A 14,893-nucleotide genomic window follows, 5' to 3' on the forward strand; every position below is an offset into this window, starting at 1 on the left:
GACCGAAACCCCAATATTCAATTTTATTTGTGTGTAAGACTGTACAGAAAGAATGATTCGCTCCAGGTGATTGCATGAAGAAATAGGGCGTGGATATTTTTAAAACAAAACTTTATTATGAATACAATATTAAACTTTTTATCTTCATAACTGAAAAAAAAACAGCTTACAATTACCCCTTAAGCACTACTTAATTACCCATTAAACACAAGAAACTATCTTATAACTACCTTACTGTGAGAGAATTGTGGACTGTCAGAATTCACCTTTCCTATCCAAAGCTTTCTCCAAAAACTGACTCTTTGCATTCTTCGGCTCCGCCCAGCAATGGCCTCTCTCCCCAAGCTGAAAAACAAATTACCTCTGCAGACTGATAGTACCTTAACTCCCCAGGGACTTTTCCCCAGTCAAATCACTGTCCATTAGTTCAGACTGAAAACCACATTCCTTTGGTCAATTTGATCAGACTGAGAACCACATTCCTTTGGTCAATTTCACCTTCTGGCTCCGAGAAGCTCCAGGTCAATCATCCAGGAAATCACAGCTGCAGTTCCTCAGATTCGTGCCCTAAGTCCAACCATCTTCAGCTGCTTCATCAATGGCCTTCACTCCATCAAAAAAGTCAGACGTGGGGATGTTTGCTGAAGATTGTGTAAGCATGGTAGCACTGAAGATTTGGGCAGCACGGTAGTACAAATGGCCAGCACTGTGGCTTCACAGCGCCAGGGTCCCAGGTTCGATTCCCCGCTGGGACACTGTCTGTGCGGAGTCTGCACGTTCTCCGTGTCTGCATGGGTTTCCTCCGGGTGCCCCAGTTTCCTGCAACAGTCCAAAGATGTGCAGGTTAGGCGGATTGGCCGTGCTAAATTACCCTTCGTGTCCAAGAAAGTTACAGGGACAGGTGGAAGTGAGGGCTTAAGTGGGTCGGTGCAGACCCGATGGGCCAAATGGCCACCTTCTGCACTGTATGTTCTATGTTCTAATGTTGAGCACCATTCACAACTCCTCTGATACTGAAGCAGTCCATGTACAAATGGAGCAAGACCTGGACAATATCCAGGCTTAGGCTATCATAGAATCATAGAATTTACAGTGCAAAAGGAGGCTATTCGGCCCATCAAGTCTACATCGGCCCTTACAAAGAGCACCGTATTCAAGCCCACGTATCGAACCTATCCCAGTAACACCCACCCAACCTTCTTGGACACTAAGGGCAATTTTTCATGGTCAATCCACCTAACCTGCACATTTTTGGACTGTGGGAGGAAACCGGAGCACCCGGAGGAAACCCACGCACACACGGGGAGAACGTGTAGACTCCGCACAGTGACCCAGCCTGGAATCGAACCTTTGACCCTGGAGCTGTGAAGCAACTGTGCTAACCACTATGCTACCATACTGCCCAGTGGAAAAGTAACAGTTGTAACAAGTGCTAGGCACTGACCATATTTAACAAGCAAGAACCTAACCATTGCTCCTTGACATTCAATGGCATACCATCGCTGAATCTCTCGTTATCAACTTCTTGGGAGTTAACTTTGACCAGAAACTGAACTGGATTAGCCACATAAATAGTGTGGCTACAAGAGTAGATCAGAATCTAGGAATTCTACAGCGAGTAACTCACCATCTGACTCCCTAAAGCCTGTCCACTGCCTACAAAGCTCAAGTCAGGAGTGTGATGGAATACTCTCTACTTGCCCCAGCAACACTCAAGAAGCTTAACATTATCCAGGGAAAAGCAACCCGCTTTATTGGCACCCCATCCTCAAACATTCACTCCATCTACCACCAATGCTCAGTAGCAGCTGTGTGTACCATTCACAAGATAACTCACGAAGCCACCCGAGACACCTTCCAACCCCACGTACTCTGCCATCTGGAAGGACGAGGGTAGCAGACACTTGGGAATATCACCATCTGAAAGTTTACCTCCAAGCCACTCACCATCCTGGCTTTGAAATATATCACCGTTCTTTCACTGTCACCTAGTCAACATCATGTAACTCCCTCCCTAACAGCGCAATGGCTGAATCTGCACCACATGCACTGCAGTGGTTCAAGAAGGCAGCTCATCACCTCCTTCTTGATGATGGCAATTCGGGATGGGTAATTAATGATGGCCCAGCTAGCAATGCCTGTATTCCTTGAATGGATTTTAAAAAATGTTTCCATTCAATTTTTCTGCTGAGACTCTTTTTTTATTCCCCCGTGTCCCTACACTAAAGAATACTGGTAGTTAACCGGATGAGTGGAGCTCCCCCTCTGTTCTCTGTCAGGGTAGCTCCAAAGTGGGTGGCTGAGGGGTGTTGTCCCTGTGTGAATACATTTAATCTGCAAAACAGCATTATAAAGATTAGCAGTTTTGTGTGTAAACCTATACCTGTACTGTGCTCCACAGCACCTATAAGACCATAAGACGTAGGTGTAGAACCAGGCCACTCGGCCCATTGAGCCTGCTCCACAACTCGATGTGATCATGACTGATCTAATAATCCTCAACTCCACTTTCCCGCCTTGGCACCATAATCCTTGATTCCCTTACTGATTAAAAATCTGTCTATCTCATCCTTGAACATACTTAACAACCCAGCCTCTGCCGCTCTCTGCAATAAAGAATTCCACAGATTCCCTACCCTCTGAGAGAAAAAATGCCTCCTCCTCTCTGTCTTAACTCTGAAATGATGCCCTCTGTTTCTACACTCCCCCAAGGGGAAACAACCTTTCAGCATCTACCCTGTCAAGCCTCCTGAGAATCCAAAATGTCTCAATAAGGTCGCCTCTTCTTCTAAATTCCAATGAATGCATGCGCAGCCCACTCAATCTCCCTTCTGCCCATTATCAACCTAGTGAACCTTCTTTGGACTACCTCCAATGGCACTATATCCCTCCTTGGATAATGGGACCAAAACTGTTCACAGTATTCCAGATAATCTCTACAATTTTATTACTGTCTGCTTTTAAATTTTGTGAAGTTCACATTAAACAGTGATGGGACCAAAATAATAATTGTTAAAAGGTCCAAATCAACAAAGCAAGCCATGACTGGCTCCTGTTTTACAATTAACTTGTATACACATCGAGGCTCAGTGATGCCTCTCATTTAGTTCTGAAGATGTCATTATTCAATATGTGTTTGTGAAAGTATTTTAAAATGTAATTTATTTTCTATACTTCATTTTCAAAATTGTTACCTAACCTACCAAGTGAAGCAGCGAAAAAAGTTGTGAAAAACGCTTATGTGAATGAATGCCTTTAAGATTAGCATAGCAGTAATGTTGGGTGTGGTTTAACAGGAAAAAGCCACAGTCCCGTTTTGAGCATGTTTGGAAGGGTGTTTCTCACTGCCTGCAGTGCCGAGAACGACCCTGCTATCAAACAGAACTGATTTTTCTTGACCTCAGTAAAGAACCCCCCACTGAGCCCACAATTATCTTCAATTTCCTGCACTAACGCAACAATACCACTGTGCCCAGAGCCAGAGCACCTGGGGGCCTCCCATGGTCTGGGAGGCCTGCCCCAAGGTCCCGTTACAACTGGTCTACATTTGTGTGGGCCAGTGCTAAATGGTGCCATGGCAAGGTCTCCCAGGTGCGGGCATTGGAAGAATCCAGCGCCGACATATTTAAGTGAGTCTACGTAGTTCACTTAAATATGTAAATTTGGATCCCAACCAGCAAGGGTGGGATCACGACACCTTGCGAAATCTCATTCGATCTTGGCAGGCGTCCCGAGCGCTGTAAAGCTTGTAAGAAGTCACTTGCGAGATTCAACAGCCTCGAATCCTGAATCGGACACAATTATGCTACTCAATCAGGCCTATTGTGCCAGCTATTGCATAGTCAATGTATAATGAAGTGGTAGGTTTTGCCAAAGTGGAGCTTGGATTTTAAAATTAAAACTGCATTTATATCTTGGTTTTCTGAGCACTTTGGGTGATATTTTCTTCTTTTAAGTTGCCTTGCATCGTCAGGGCTTTGTATAGTTTGGCATTGTGCTGCTCCAGCTCCGATCCAAGAAATCAAGCCCAGCAAAATGTTCCATTTAAGATATCAAACACACAAGAAGATGCTTTGACGATTACTCAGGACCTCTAAGTGAAGGCTGCCAATTGTGCTGACAAATCTTAATTACTTGGTCTAGACTGCCATTAAATTTTGGTTTCCGGTTGAATTCGCCTGGAAGTTTGCTTTGGTTGTTGATGTTAGTCTGCGGAGAATCTGTCACGATTCAGATAGATCTGAGGGTAGCACTTCAAAGTGTGTTCTTCGAAACTCAATTTAAAAATTGCAGTAGAACAAGTTACTGGAACTTTGCAGCATGAATACATAAACGCAGATTTGAGATGGTGGAAAAAAGCAGCCAGAAAAATGCACTTTACAGTCGCCAAACTATAGAGTTTGCAAATGGCTCTTGCCAAGGAATTAAATTCTATGCTTTTGACATTGAGTTGGTATTCCTCAGATGAAGTTGTGATTTAACCATCAATTCCTGTGTCTCACAAGCTTAGCATGATTCCTAATCTGCTTGTCCATTTAGGATGTAGCAAAAATATATTTGATGTGTTGCCCTATTTGGGGAGCATTTCATGGCACTTTATAATGTTGGAACAACACGGTGTAATGGTAGGTACTGTTTACTATGGCAGGAGGGGAATGTAATGTCATGCTTTCTGTTCTCAGCACACAGCCTGATGACTATCGTGCCCGAACTTTCATCGAGTTGCAATCTGAGTCGAATTGCCACTACACTTCTCCTTCCTTACCTTGAAATTTTTCCGATCCTGTCTCGCCTGACCTGCTGACACAGGCTGGGCAGGAATTCTGTAGAGCCATTTCTGACTCTAATTCCACTGCACTATGGGACAGCGAGTTGCACAAATTCACCACCCTCTGCGAGAAGTAGTTCCTCCTCATCTCTGTTCTAAATCTACCGCCTCTCAACCTATATCTGTGACATCTCGTTCTGGATTGCCCCACAAGGGGGAACATTTGTTCTACGTTTAATTTATCAATCCCTTTTAGTATTTTATATACCTTGATCAGTTCCCCTTCCATCCTTCTAAACTCCAGCGAGTCAGTCCAAACTGTTTAATCTCTCCTCATACGTCAACCCTTTCATCCCCAGAATCAATCTGGTGAACCTCCTCTGATCTGCATCCAATGCTACCATATTCTTCCTCAAATAAGGAGATCAAAACTGGACACACTACTCCAGATGTGGTCTCACCAACATCCTATACAATTGAAACAGGACTAGTCCTTTTGCAATGAACACTAACATTCCATTTGTCGTTTTAATTACCTACTGTACCTGGATACCTACTTTCTACGATTCATGAATAAAGACACCCAGATCAGTCTGCCCAGATGCATTTTGAATCTGCTTTCCATTTAAATAACTTGCCTTTCTATTTTTTCTGCCAAAATGGATAACCTCACACTTACCTACATTAAACTCCATCTGCCAAATTTTGGCCCAATCTCCTCGCCAATCTATATCCATCTGTAAATGTTTTATCTCTTCTTCACTGCCTCCTTTCCCATCTATTCCAGACAAAATCTTTACTAACTGTACACATGTGCAACACATTAACTGTGCACAGAACAGAGGCTTGTTGTGCACGCGACTGTTTTCAATGGTGCCTCTTCGCTTTCTAATTTGTATTATTTTGGAACCTATTGTGCAAATACCACTGCTTTGAAATCATTAGTGGATAGTGTTTTGAGCTCATAGCGCATGTATATAAGTAATTAAGATTGAAATAAAAGTCAGTAGAAAACCTGTTTTACATTTCAAGTCTTGTTTAAAGTAAGATCATTGCTAAAATAGTGCACACGAGAATCTGGCATAAAAATGTAATCACAAAAGGATGACTTGCAAATTTTGACATCCTGTTGAGTCGGATTTTCAGAGATAACGGGCGCGATTCTCCACTCCCACACCGGTTGGGAGAATCGCCTGGGCTGCCAAAATTTCCGGGGACGCCGGTCCGACGCCCTCCCGCGATTCTCCCAAGCGGCGGGAACGGCCCGGTCGAGTTTCGTAGGCCGGAGAATCGGCGGAGACACCGAACATGGCGATTCTCTGGCACCCCCCGCTATACTGAGGCCCGGATGGGCCGAGCGGCCAGGCCAAAACGGCGGGTTCCCCCCGGCGCCGTCCACACCTGGTCGCTGCAGTCGTGAGCGGTGCGTGAACGCTGGGGGGGCGAGGGGGGATCCTGCACCGGGCTTTACCTGAAATGTGGGGTGGCCCGCGATCAGTGCCCACCGATCGTCGGGCCGTCCTCGCTGAAGGAGGACCTCCTTCCTTCCGCGGCCCCGCAAGATCCGTCCGCCATCTCCTTGCGGGGCGGACTTAGAGAGGACGGCAACTACGCATGCGCGGGTTGGCGCCGGCCAACCCGCGCATGCGCGGATGACGCCCATTATGCGGCGCCAGCCGCGTCATCTATGTGGCGCCGCTTTTACGCGGGCGACAAGGCCTGGCGCGTGTAGATGATGCGGCCCCGATCCTGGCCCATTGTCAGGGCCTGAATCGGTCGGGACCGGGGCCGTTTCGCGCTGTCATGAACCTCGACGGCGTTCACGACGGCGCGGCCACTTCGGCGCGGGAGTGGAGAATCCCGCCCAATGAAGCAATTTTAAAATGGTGATTTGAGGCTGCCTTTATGGTGACTATTAAAAATGGTGTTCTGTTTTAAGTCAATGACTAATTTCCCTGGAAAGTGGCAATTGTTAAAGCTATTCATGGGTTTGAATGAAATGGGCAGCACAGTGGTTAGCACTGCTGCCTCACTGTGCCAGGGACCCGGGTTCGATTCCGGTCTTGGGTGACTGTTTGTGTGGAGTTTGCACATTCTCCCCGTGTCTGAGTGAGTTTCCTCCAGGTTAGGTGTGCAGGTTAGGTGGTTTAGCCATGCTAAAAAATTGCCCCTTAGGCTAGGTGGGGTTGAGAGGATAGGGCATAGCAGGCCCTAGGTAGTCTGCTGTTTCAGAGGGTCGGTGCAGACTCGATAGGCTGAATTGCCTGCTCTGCACTGTAGGGATTCTACGGATTCTAATAACTTGTGCAAACACTTTCTTTAGTGGCATTAAATATTTATGGCAACCAGAGGGATTTAATTCCAAATGCTCCTTTTAAAATTTTTATCAAAATGTATTTTACACTTTTAAGTGATCGCAACAATCATTTGTGCTTTGCTCATGCTGCAATTTAATACAGATCAAATTATTTATGCTGTTGAACTGCAAATGAATACTGCCACGTGCCAGCTTGAATGTAGCTGTGTAATAAAATCGATGACTCGTTGATACTATGTGATTGCTGGTTTCTCAAACTGGCGACAGACCCTTAAACCTATAAGTTCAACTGTAAGGACCTCGTCAGCATCTAAATTGAAAATCTGCGAGAAGTCTGGAAATTACATTAACAGAAATTTCATTGTTCTGTCTTGAGCGCCAGCCAAGTTTTCCAGATAAGTCCTCCCGGTCCACATTTCAGGGCAGAGCCCCAAACCAGTAGTGGTGTTTTCACAGCACTTGTTGGTCCTTTTGATTTTGATGACTGGAAGCACGGTAGTGCGACTTCCATGGACGCATATGGAGTGTACATGTCGGATAAATGCTCGAGTTTAAAGAACAACCAATTTTTAATTGCATCGTAAATTCCAGCATCTATCAAAAATCCCGAGTCATTGTTAATGATACCTGAATTGCTAAAATAAAGTTAAGGATATACCGGTCGAGGGCATTGATCGATTAAGTACCTTGAGCATTTATAAAGAAAGACTTTGGGACGCTGGGTGTTGGTTCGTGTGGTAGCGCAGCCCCTTTAAGCGGTGTGCCCTTGCATTCATTGTGGTTGGTTCAGGGTCTAATGTGTGGGAACACGTGAACCCTGACCAATAAGGGATCAATGCGGGATTCTTGCCAGAGTGAACCTGGAAGCCAAAGTGCTAACACCTATATTAGAGACTCAATGCCGGTACATAAGTTACCCTTGTTAGTTGCCAATAAACACTTTGTTCTTCATTACTACCATCTACCTGGCATTGCCTCGAGCCGCCACAGTTAGGGAAGAGGCAGACAAATGTAATTTTGCATTCTGTAAATAAATCTGGTGTTAAGTAAAAGATTGCTATATGATTGCCTACTTCAATGGCTGGCCACAGAATGAATTCACTTGATAGCAGAGGATGGTTGCCGAAATGTGAAGATTTAAAACTAAATTGTCAAGCTATGATTATCCACTGATGTTCTGTCGGTGTGGAGTTTGCACTTCCTCCCCGTGTCTGCATGGGTTTCCGCCGGGCGCTCCGGTTTCCTTGCTCAGTCCAAAGATGTGCAGGTTAGGTGGATTGGCCATGATAAATTGCCCTTAGTGTCCAAAAGGTTAGGTGGGATTACTGGTGGAGGTGTGGGCTTAACTGTTAGGTGCTCTTTCCAAGGGCTGGTGCTGACTCGAATGGCCTCCTTCTGCACCAAGTTCTCTGATTCTATGAATCTGAACCTCATGACTGGTGGAAAAATGATGTGTGGCCGTGGGTTACATATTTATTGAAGAGAAAATAACGTATGGCTTTGATATTGTCGTCTCCTAACTAACTCCTATCTATTTTGAATATATTCAAGAGGCGGCTGGATACAGCACTTGGGGAGAATGGGATCAAAGGCTATGGGGAGAAAGCAGGATTAGGCTATTGAGTTGGATGATCAGCCATGATCGTGATGAATGGCGGAGCAGGCTCCAAGGGCCAAAAGTCGTCCTCCTGCTCCTATCTTCTATGTATCTAACAGAAATAAAATCAGAAGCAAAGTATTTTGTACGCTGGATACCTGACGGTTGGATACTGATGAAGATTTGGATCTTCTGTTAAGCTTTGTGGGTGAAGTGTACAGGAAAAATGATCTATTCAATGGTCAGACTTTGTTAGATTTGGAAGCATGACTGGTCAGTCAATTGAGGAATACACCTTGAGAGTCATACAGACTTGAAACGTGAACTCTCTACAGAACCTGCCAGACATGCTGAGGTTTCTTTTCATTTTCTGTTTGTTTCAGATTCCAGCATCTGCTGTATTTTGCTCTTATTATGGACGTTAACAGACTGTGAAAGGTTCAGTTTGGAGATTTCCTTATTCAGTTCTTGCATTTAAATTGCTGGATTGAGCCAAGGTGTCACATACAGAGAGGCTTCTTGTCTTAACAGTTGTTCAGTTCTCAGAAAAAGACACTGGGTGGGATTCTCCCAGCCCGGGGCAGGGCCCGAGAATCCCCCTAACCGGGCCACGCCGGCACGCGATTCTCCGTGGAGCGGAAAATTGGCGCCGGTCGCGGACCGCTGTATGCGGCCGGGCCGCCGTTTCTCGGCCCGGGATGGGCCGAGCGGCCGCTCTAAAAAGGCAGAGTCCTGCCGGCGCCGTCCACACCTGGTCGCAGCCGGTGGGAACTCTGCGCGCAGGGTCGGGGGGCAGCCTGTGGGGGGGTGAGAGGGGCTCCGTCCCCGGGGGGGGGGGGGCCTCCGATGGGGCCCTCCGATGGGGCCTGGCCCGCGATCGGGGCCCACCGATCGGCGGGTCGGCCTCTCGGTCCCTGGGCCTATTTTCTTCCGCGCCAGCCACTGAACTCCCGCGTCATGTTGCTTCGGGGACGGTGCGTTGAGGGAGGCCACCGCGCATGCGTGGATCCCGCGGCGCACAGTCCGCTCCGGGATGGGAAGCTGGAACGGCGTGAACCGCTCCAGCGCCGTGCTGGCCCCCTGTAGGGGCCAGAATCGGTACTCCCAGCGGCCCATTCACGCTGTCGTGAAACGCAACAGCTTTTCTGACGGCGTGGACACTCTGCCGCCGAATGGGAAAATCCCGCCCATTGTCTATACTTTTTTTAAAAAAAAGTAATTCCTGAAGACACAGCCACTTCCAGCAGTCTTGATAGCTGAAATGGGACATTCTGCGGTGTCACAAGGAATGGAGGACGCGATGCTTGCAGCCCCTCAAATTGTTCAGATTGCGCTGATATCAGGACAACAGACAAATTGCGAATGAAAGGACTGTGGATGAATGCATTTTTAGCAGGTCTGACAGACAAATATGATTTATAGCAAGAGAATTCGAGTACAAGAGCAGGGATGCCTTGATGAGGCCACACATGGAATATTGTGTGCAGCTTTTGGTCTCCATATCTGAGGAAGGATGTTCTTGCTTTAGAGTGAAGGTTTACCAGACTGATTCCTGGGATGGCGGGACTGACGGATGAGGAGAGAATGAATCGGTTAGGATTGTATTCGCTGGAGTTCAGAATAATGAGGGGGAAATCTCTCAAAATTCTAGCAGGACTAGACAGGTTGATGCAGGAAGGATGTTCTCTGGTGGGTGAGTCCAGAACCAGAGCTCACAGCCTGAGGATACGAGGTGTGGTAATATGTCTGTGCACTGTTTTGTCTATAGTTAGTAATGTGACCTCCAACCAGCTGGTGAGATACCCGCCAGTTGGAAGCAAGAAGTACAATAGGATAGTCGCACTTTGGGTAGCTCCAGGGGAGTTCACCAAATTCATGAAGTAACTTTGTCTGTAAGTCAGTTATCTTTCCATGCGTTTGCTGATAAATTGTCATTCTATTTAAACAACTAGATATTGTGTACATCATTACAATGGTGGGATCACAGAACACAACATAGTACCAGGAGTGCAGAACATTTAAAGATATGGCGATATCTTTAAAGATGAGGCGAAATAGGCTGAAGAACGAAAAGAGAAGAATCTTCCGCCGACCTGGTGAACTACGGCTATCTAGAACTCAACACAGTAAACAACTGTGAAGTTAGAGATGGTGGGTTTAAAGGCATCCCACCAGCTTCAAGTCTCCGGTAGCGTAGATGAAAACTGGCTTGTTTTCAAGCAACAACTTAAACTCCGTCTTTCTTGGCCTGCAGGCACAACCTGATGAGAGGCGTATTGCATTACTGAACACAGTAGCAGGCCCTCAATCAATCAAAATATACAATACCTTCGCTTTTGATAGCAAAGAGGAAAGCAAGAACTGCGATGAGGTGATAAAGTACTTCGATCTGCATTGCTCGCTGGGTAAAAAAAAAAAGAAACATTTGAACATTGCATACTTCGTACATGTACCCAAAAACCAGGCGAATCTTTTGATAGCTTTGTAAACAACTTGAGGCTGAAGGCCCAGTCCTGCAATTCCAGTAATCTAAAGTCATCGATGATTTGCGACCAAATAGTGTTTGGGATACCGAATGATAATCTCCGAGAGAGATTGATACGGGAAGGAGACCTGAAATTAGAAAATGCTATTAAGATCTGCCATGTGAATGAGCTGGCTGCACAGCAGATCATTCTCCCCATGTCTGCGTGGGTTTCCCCCCAGATGCTCTGGTTTTATCCCACCATTCAAAGATGTGCAGGTTAGGTGGATTGGCTATGCTAAATGGAGTGTCCAAAAAAGGTTAGATGGGATGACAGGGATAGGGTGGAGGTATGGGCTTGGGTAAGGTGCTCTTTCCAAGGGCCGGTGCAGACTTAATGGGCGAATGGCCTCCTTCTGCACTGCAATGGCCTCCTTCTGCACTGTAAATTCTATGATTCAGCTTGAAACATTTTGGCGGCAACATGGAAGAAGACACCAGTGCCATCAGCACTGTGACACAGTTCAATAAAAATACATGGTCTCAGTGTGGCCAGCCATTTTGAGTGGCCGACCGAGTCTGGCATTTTATGCCAGAGCTGTGGCAATCGTCATGGGCACTGCAGTGTCCAGCAGTTGGAAAAGTATGTTCAAAGTGTGGCCATACAAAATCATTTTACGAAACAATGTTTTCCGTGTCCTACAGTGGACCAAATAGGGTCAGTCAATGCAATTGATGAGATGCCACTTGAGGAATTATTTTTCATTGATCGGATTTCAACCAAGGACCCGACGAACATGAAAACTGAAGACGTCTTATTGACCAGTTGTAACATATTGAGGTTCAAGCTGATACCGTCGAAAATAGATAAACAATTCCAGTGATGCTGAATGACACACTGATTGAAATGCAAACCTCAACACGGATGGGAGGGCAAACGTCATCAGTTGTCCAATTTGCACAGGCTACAGGTTCAACGAAAGTCGTCTTATCAGCCGAGACTGCTGATAAACTAGAGTGGGAATGAGATTGAGACACTGGTTGTATGTGAACTCGAAGCATGGGTACACAGCAGAAGTCACATCGTACCATTTTCCATTGTGGACACGAAACGAGAGTCCACCATAGGAGCGGATGCGTGTGAGGCCCTGAACCTAGCGGCTGTACGTCCCAGACAGCGAGGCGACAGGAGATTACTGCGACTTGCAACAAAATACAGTAGTGCAGTTATCCGATGAGATACAAGCGATAGTGAAAGTGGAGGAAGATCATCCAGAGGCAGAGATGGAGGATCCAAAGGAGACTTAAGAGTTCTAGTTAGCTATCTTCAAAAATGCGGATTTGCTCAGTGGCATGATACAGGAGTATGATAAGCTTAGGCTTATCTTGAAGCATCGACAAGATATAGCCGTAAATCTCTCAGATCCGGGACAGCTTCATTTTGGAGTTCAAGTTTGAACTGAATGAGTACTTCAAAAATGAGGCACTCGCAAAAACATACCAGATGGCGTCGCGGCCTGTTGGGTCAGAATTCTTCTTATTTGCAATCACGGATGCACAGGGTGCCACAACGAAGAAAAAAAATAATGTCACACTGAAAACCAGAAGCAGGCACATGAGGCTCAGGATGCTCGTAAAACAGTTATGAAAACTGTACTAAATGACTCCTCCTTCAATTTCTTCACTCCTCCTGAGGTTCCAGAGCATGGCGTGTTAGATGGGAACTCTGCAGCTTGCTGCTGACTTGAAAATTGGTCATTTCCTACATGAACGTATAATTCCACGAGCAGTATTATACTTCACGGAGACGATGATACCGACGATGATGCTGATCATTACGATGCTGATCATCACGATGCTGATCATCACGATGGTGATCATTACGTTGATGATCATTACGATGATGAAAACTATAACAACCATGATTATGAAGAGGAAAATGAATACTCCAGTGATGAACCAGAAGGGGACGACCGTGAAATGCCATTCCGGTGGTTTGGCTGGAGTGACGAGGTGATCACAAGGGACGCCCAGTCTGTGCAGGGCACCGAGAAGTGTGAAAGCTCTAAGATGGCGTATGCAGAGACTGAAAGTGAGCTTTGCAACTCGCTACGGAAGGGGCAGACTTGACCACAACCACACAGTCCCTCAGAAGTATGCCAACATTGGACATCTCAGCAGATGATCCACAAGTAACCACTTCTATGGCCAGGAGCAAAGCGGGTGCTACCAAAGCCAAACAAAAAAAGAGGCACAGTCACAAGATCGCTCTGACAAAAAATAAGAGGATGAGGAGGAGAGTGGGGGATACCATGAGTCCCACCTGTGATATTAAACAAGAAGACATCGGCAATGTGTCTGACAGGCCCGAAAGTACACTATTATGCAGCAAAATGCATTGTGTTAAAAACCTATAGAAGCTGGTGATGCAGGCATGGCCAGCATGGAATCCAGTCTACAGGAAGCATCGCGCCAAAAGGCTAAGACAAAGAATATAATATATAATGTGTTAAAGGATAATATAAATCATGTTCTTTTGTATATAACATTTCCAAAGGAAGTGGGATGTGGTGCTATGCCTGTGTACTGTTTTGTATATAAGTAGTAATGCGACCTCCAACAAGCTAGTGGCGTCAGACATCCGTCATGTGACTTGAGATACCCGCCAGTTGGTAATAAAGACGTACAACAGGATAGTCGGATCTAGAGTAGCTCCAGGGGCTGTTTAGCACAGGGCTAAATCGCTGGCTTTGAAAGCAGACCAAGGCAGGCCAGCAGCACGGTTCAATTCCCGTAACAGCCTCCCCAAACAGGCGCCGGAATGTGGCGACTAGGGGCTTTTCACAGTAACTTCATTTGAAGCCTACTTGTGACAATAAGCGATTTTTATTTCATTTTTCATTTCCAGGCAAGTTCATTAATTTCATTTAATAACTTTGTCTGTATAATGAGGGCAGCACGGTAGCACAGTGGGTAGCACAGCGCCACAGTCCCAGGTGCAATTCCTGGCTTGGGTCACTGTCGGTGCAGAGTCTGCATGTTCTCCCTGTGTCTGCGTGGGTTTCTGCCGGGTGCTCCGGTTTCCTCCCGAAAGACTTGCTGTCAGGTGAATTGGACATTCTGAATTCTCCCTCCGTGTACCCGAAAGGTGCTGGAATGTGGCGACGAGGGGATTTTCACAGTAACTTCAAAGCAGTACTAATGTAATCCTACTTGTGACAATATTATAATCTGTTATTTATCTTTCCATGTGTTTGCCAATGAATCATCGTTCCAGTTGAACAACTGGATGTTCTGTGCACATCATTACAATGGTGGGATCACAGAACACAACACGAGGTAGACCATTTAGGACAGGATGAGAAGAAATGTCTTCACCTGGAGAGTGATCGACCTGTGGAATTCATTACCAACTACATACCAGAGAATGTAGTTGAGGCCAAAACATTTTATGTTTTCAAGCATCAGTTCGATATGGCACTTGGGGAAAAGGGGGCCAAAGGATATTGGGGGAAGCGGGATTAGACTATTGAGTTGGATGAACAGCCAAGATCATCATAATGAATATTGGAGCAGGCTCGAAGGGTCGAATGGCCGCCTCATGCTCCTATTTTCGATGTTTCTAATAGAATTAGATGTAAGAACTCCTGAAATGTCTGAGGAACAGTTAATAGGTGTTTCAGATTGTAATGACTTGGACCAGGCCTCTGAGATTGTCCAATTGGAATAAGAGTTCCCTGATTAGTG

At 46.0% G+C, this 14,893-nt stretch overlaps 1 protein-coding gene across 2 annotated transcripts in view; it reads left to right on the forward strand.

The window, feature by feature from the left end:
• The window catches only part of hs1bp3 (HCLS1 binding protein 3), a 189,303-nt gene that overhangs the window by 144,561 nt on the left and 29,849 nt on the right, over nucleotides 1-14,893 (forward strand). The gene's annotated exons all lie outside the window — the stretch shown is intronic.

Source organism: Scyliorhinus torazame, chromosome 4 (assembly GCF_047496885.1).
Source record: "Scyliorhinus torazame isolate Kashiwa2021f chromosome 4, sScyTor2.1, whole genome shotgun sequence".
Classification (NCBI taxonomy): domain Eukaryota; kingdom Metazoa; phylum Chordata; class Chondrichthyes; order Carcharhiniformes; family Scyliorhinidae; genus Scyliorhinus; species Scyliorhinus torazame.